Source organism: Leguminivora glycinivorella, chromosome 24, assembly GCF_023078275.1.
Source record: "Leguminivora glycinivorella isolate SPB_JAAS2020 chromosome 24, LegGlyc_1.1, whole genome shotgun sequence".
NCBI classification, from domain to species: Eukaryota; Metazoa; Arthropoda; class Insecta; order Lepidoptera; family Tortricidae; genus Leguminivora; species Leguminivora glycinivorella.
In genome coordinates this window covers 1,570,052-1,576,401 of record NC_062994.1, presented here as the reverse complement: position 1 = coordinate 1,576,401, position 6,350 = coordinate 1,570,052, and positions in this window count along the sequence as shown.

Below are 6,350 nucleotides of genomic sequence, written 5' to 3'. Positions count from 1 at the left end.
AAATCCCTCGCATACTACAAAAGTTATTTAAGCATTTTTAGCTTTTATAGACCCGGAATATTTCAATTCTACTAATGCTCATATCGAAACTTTAAGTCGGTCTGGCGGATGGTTGGGTCCATCCGATTGGTCTGGCTGCTTACAAATGGTCTAGTTACAGGTCCCTGCGTATCATATATCAAAATCAGGCTTGAGAAAATGAGGTAAGTTAGAGTCGTTTTTTGCCCACTTTGTCGCGTCTGGTAAAAGTTATATTTATAATAAAATACACATGTACTTACGCAGTGTAAATAAAATTCATAGCTTAAAATTAATCTTGCACCACATTTCATTTTTTTATTTCCTTAGAAGTAAAATTTTTGAAAGTCGCTTATTACGTCAAGTATACAATATACACGTAGCTTAATGTAGAAAATTGAAGTTTTTAGCTTTTATAGACCCGGAATATTTCAATTCTACTAATGCTCATATCGAAACTTTAAGTCGGTCTGGCGGATGGTTGGGTCCATCCGATTGGTCTGGCTGCTTACAAACGGTCTAGTTACAGGTCCCTGCGTATCATAAATCAAAATCAGGCTTGAGAAAATGAGGTAAGTTAGAGTCGTTTTTTGCCAACTTTGTCGCGTCTGGTAAAAGTTATGGCCGGCGGAAACGGTCTGGCATTGATGATAACCAATTTCTAACAACGTGCTCTAACACATATATAAAAATCAGCCTTGAGAATTTAAGGAAAGGAAGCACTTTTTTTTTCACCTTCATCACTTGATAGCAAAAAATTGGCCGATGGGCCGAACTAGAAAATATGCACACATTAAACGCCGATGTGAACTCTACATTGTCCCAAAGTTTCATCCTTGAGAATTTGAGGAAGGTCTGGCGGGCCTGGGCTCTTGATCTATTAGTCTTGTATCAAAATATGACATTTAGTGTACCGTAAGTACAGATTTCTTAGGTGAAACTGAGTCTTCTGTGGGTATTCATAAAGGAGGATAGTATAGGTATATGTATTTGTCATAATTTGTATATTCAACCGTCGGTATTAAGCTCCGAATTTTGAGATGGGTTTCTATTTACCGATGGCAGAAAAACACTGTCATTCATACCCTCGGTAATGAAATCTCAATTCGCGTTAATAGAACTGCAACCTGTTCATTACCACGGTAATAGAAAATTTAGGTATGTTGGCTTCAATAATCATTTTATGACATATAATAAACTAAAATGATCTTAAAACTCTTCAAAACTAATAGTTCAATAAATACTCTTCTATAAAAAAAATATTTGTGGTCGTTAATGAGCTTTGATACCCTTAATTTTTTGGTATCTTTTGAAATCTGCCTTAAGTACCACGTTAATAGGCGCCATTACCTTACCTACTTCTTAGAAAGAAACTCTATCAGAAAATCTTTCATGTAAACTGTTAACACTTCTTAGTATTTTAATATTAGAGAATTTTCTTATTTTGTCACATGAACTGTTTTTATAATTATTCCATCATACTCGCACACTAAATGTGCTATTGCACGCAGGCGGAGCGTGAGTTATAGAAAAATCGTTCTCCCTTGGGAGTTAAGAAATTTCTAGTACTGTATTGAACATTTTGCCTTTTTGCATATTTTTTATAATGCAAGTTTGATGAAAAACATTGTGTGTAACTCGGGAAGTATGAATATTACTAACTCGAGTCTTTAAATCGCTCCGGCAAGCCGTCGCGATTTAACTTACTCTCGTTAGTAATATTCAACTTCCTCCCCTTGTTGCACAATGTACTATAATAAAATCATGATTTTTGACCTTTCAAAATAAATTCTAGTGTAAAATTTAACGACCGGTCTGGATCAGTCGGTAGTGACCCTGCCTGCTGAGCCTCGGTCCTGGGTTCGAATCCCGGTAAGGGCATTTATTTGTGTGATGAGCACAGATATTTGTTCCTGAGTCATGGATGTTTTCTATGTATATAAGTATGTATTTATCTATTTAAGTATGTATATCGTCGCTTAGCACCTATAGTACAAGCTATGCTTAGTTTGGGGCTAAGTTGATCTGTGTAAGGTGTTCCCAATATTTATTTATTTATTTATTTAAAATGTCTGCGCTGTGTGAGACTTGAAGTCACGGCCTCTGGCGGATGCTAGCGCACCTTGGTCAGTACTAGCGCATCAGTCGTGGTGGCTCAGTTGGCAGAGCGCTGGAATCGATCTACATCCTGTTTTTAGGGTTCCGTAGTCAACTAGGAACCCTTATAGATTCGCCATGTCTGTCTGTCCGTCCGTCCGTCCGTCCGTCCGTCCGCGGATAATCTCAGTAACCGTTAGCACTAGAAAACTGAAATTTGGTACCAATATGTATATCAATCACGCCAACAAAGTGCAAAGATAAAAAATGGAAATTTTTTTTTATTATGGTACCCCCCCCCCCCCTACATGTAAAGTGAGGGCTGATATTTTTTTTCATTCCAACCCCAACGTGTGATATATTGTTGGATAGGTATTTAAAAATGAATAAGGGTTTACTAAGATCATTTTTTGATAAAATTAATATTTTCGGAAATAATCGCTCCTAAAGGAATAAAAAGTGCGTCCCCCCCTCTAACTTTTGAACCATATGTTTAAAAAATATGAAAAACAGAGAGAACTTTATAAAGACTTTCTAGGAAAATTGTTTTGAACTTGATAGGTTTAGTAGATTTGAGAAAAATGCGGAAAACTACGGAACCCTACACTGAGCGTGGCCTGACAGTCCCGACACGCTCTTTGCTGGTTTTTTTATTATTATTATAACTCGGCTTACTCTTGGCCACAGACCTTGGCCTCTTTTATGGAATTCCGTTAACTTTAAGGAAAGGTTCTTTAGATCAAATACAATTAATTTCTCTAAGAAACTATCGTCTTAACTCTTACGGTTATTGATTGAGTTATTAAAAAAAAATTAAGGTAGGCTACGTCAGGGACACAGCCGCGATGGATAACGTGAAACGTTGTGTGTACCACCGCTGTTGAGGACGGGACGTAACTAACTAGCGAAGGCCGCAGGCCGAGCTGCGGGCAGACAGTGCTCCCAGACATGACAATAATAAGTGTCTAAAAAGCGAAGCGGCGGGCCGGAGGCCCAACGCTGAGCTTTGAAACCTAGCGAAGGTCGAAGGCCGAGCTCCGCGTAGGGCCGAAGGCCCGGAGCGTCCCCGAGGCAGTCCCAAGCACGCGAGGCCGCAGGCCGAGCTGCGGACAGATAGTGCTCCCACACAGAGCAATAGTGAAAGTGTCTAAAAAGCGAAGCGGCGGGCCGGAGGCCCAACGCCGAGCTTCGAAACCCAGCGAAGGCCGAAGGCCAAGCTCCGCGTAGGGCCGAAGGCACGGAGCGTCCCCGAGGCAGTCCAAAGCACGCGAGGCCGCAGGCCGAGCTGCGGACAGATAGTGCTCCCACACAGAGCAATAATAAAAGTGTCTAAAAAGCGAAGCGGCGGGCCGGAGGCCCAACGCCGAGCTTCGAAACCCAGCGAAGGCCGAAGGCCAAGCTCCGCGTAGGGCCGAAGGCACGGAGCGTCCCCGAGGCAGTCCAAAGCACGCGAGGCCGCAGGCCGAGCTGCGGACAGATAGTGCTCCCACACAGAGCAATAGTGAAAGTGTCTAAAAAGCGAAGCGGCGGGCCGGAGGCCCGACGCTGAGCTTCGAAATCTAGCGAAGGCCGAAGGCCAAGCTCCGCGTAGGGCCGAAGGCCCGGAGCGTCCCCGAGGCGCTCCCAAGTACGCGAGGCCGCAGGCCGAGCTGCGGACAGATAGTGCTACCACACAGGCCAATAATAAAAGTGTCTAAAAAGCGAAGCGGCGGGCCGGAGGCCCAACGCTGAGCTTCGAAACCCAGCGAAGGCCGTAGGGCCGTTTAGTAGATTTGAGAAAAATGCGGAAAACTACGGAACCCTACACTGAGCGTGGCCCGACACGCTCTTTGCTGGTTTTTTTATTATTATTATAACTCGGCTTACTCTTGGCCACAGACCTTGGCCTCTTTTATGGAATTCCGTTAACTTTAAGGAAAGGTTCTTTAGATCAAATACAATTAATTTCTCTAAGAAACTATCGTCTTAACTCTTACGGTTATTGATTGAGTTATTAAAAAAAAATTAAGGTAGGCTGCGTCAGGGACACAGCCGCGATGGATAACGTGAAACGTTGTGTGTACCACCGCTGTTGAGGACGGGACGTAACTAACTAGCGAAGGCCGCAGGCCGAGCTGCGGGCAGACAGTGCTCCCAGACATGACAATAATAAGTGTCTAAAAAGCGAAGCGGCGGGCCGGAGGCCCAACGCTGAGCTTTGAAACCTAGCGAAGGTCGAAGGCCGAGCTCCGCGTAGGGCCGAAGGCCCGGAGCGTCCCCGAGGCAGTCCCAAGCACGCGAGGCCGCAGGCCGAGCTGCGGACAGATAGTGCTCCCACACAGAGCAATAGTGAAAGTGTCTAAAAAGCGAAGCGGCGGGCCGGAGGCCCAACGCCGAGCTTCGAAACCCAGCGAAGGCCGAAGGCCAAGCTCCGCGTAGGGCCGAAGGCACGGAGCGTCCCCGAGGCAGTCCAAAGCACGCGAGGCCGCAGGCCGAGCTGCGGACAGATAGTGCTCCCACACTGTAGTGTGACAGGCCACACTCACACTACTACTCCTAACCATGCTATATAAGTTGTCGCACACTGTAATCTTATACACAATAAACCTATATCTCATACAAGTGAGTTGTCCTTTAGTCCCCACATCACATGGCGACCCTGCCAGTGCGGCCTCGCGCTGCACTGGCGGCGCGCGCGCCGGTCAGAAGATGAAAATTAGTTATTCATAAATTATTGGACAATTATTGTGAAAAAGTATAGTGAAATTCAGTGGACACAATTAAAACTGCAACAACTGGACAATTTAAACCTAAATACCTACTGTGCATATATACAAGCTGTGGTGATTAAATATAATTATAAGTTAAAATAACTGACTATGACACACTCAAAACTTAAACAAACTTTGCGCAATCCAGTTTTACTACGAAATAATATTTCTTTGGCAGTGAGGTATACAAACTACGAGTATGTGTCAGGACAAATAAAACAGCCAGTGAATGTAAAAGTGCATTAAGCGAAAATGGACTAAATAAAACAACAATTGGGACTTAGAGAACTTTTGTGATGATGGTAGCTGCTGGGAGTTGTTCGTGTCGCTGGGAAAGGCCTCGGTCTGAGATTGCTGGTGTCCTTGGCCCTAATTCGTGCACCTGACTCCAGGTGGAAGGACCAGAAGCTATTCCAGTGGAGTGGTACATTCGGAGTATAAAGGACAGTTTAGTGTGATAAGGTTGTATTTAGTTTCTTATAGTGTTTTATATGGAAAATTAAAAACATTTTTTAGTTTAACGCTAAAGCGTCCCTCCTTATTGAGTGATAATTAAAATAATGAGTGTCATCGAGGAATATTTACAAGAAAAAAAAAAATTTGTGGTAGATATTCAGGTAAAAAGTATTATGTTACTTGAACTTGGTTGATGTGGGGACTAAAGGACAACTCACTTGTATGAGATATAGGTTTATTGTGTATAAGATTACAGTGTGCGACAACTTATATAGCATGGTTAGGAGTAGTAGTGTGAGTGTGGCCTGTCACACTACAACACAGAGCAATAATAAAAGTGTCTAAAAAGCGAAGCGGCGGGCCGGAGGCCCAACGCCGAGCTTCGAAACCCAGCGAAGGCCGAAGGCCAAGCTCCGCGTAGGGCCGAAGGCACGGAGCGTCCCCGAGGCAGTCCAAAGCACGCGAGGCCGCAGGCCGAGCTGCGGACACATAGTGCTCCCACACAGAGCAATAGTGAAAGTGTCTAAAAAGCGAAGCGGCGGGCCGGAGGCCCGACACTGAGCTTCGAAATCTAGCGAAGGCCGAAGGCCAAGCTCCGCGTAGGGCCGAAGGCCCGGAGCGTCCCCGAGGCGCTCCCAAGTACGCGAGGCCGCAGGCCGAGCTGCGGACAGATAGTGCTACCACACAGGCCAATAATAAAAGTGTCTAAAAAGCGAAGCGGCGGGCCGGAGGCCCAACGCTGAGCTTCGAAACCCAGCGAAGGCCGAAGGCCGAGCTCCGCGTAGGGCCGAAGGCCCGGAGCGTCCCCGAGGCAGTCCAAAGCACGCGAGGCCGCAGGCCGAGCTGCGGACAGATAGTGCTCCCACACAGAGCAATAGTGAAAGTGTCTAAAAAGCGAAGCGGCGGGCCGGAGGCCCGACGCTGAGCTTCGAAATCTAGCGAAGGCCGAAGGCCAAGCTCCGCGTAGGGCCGAAGGCCCGGAGCGTCCCCGAGGCGCTCCCAAGTACGCGAGGCCGCAGGCCGAGCTGC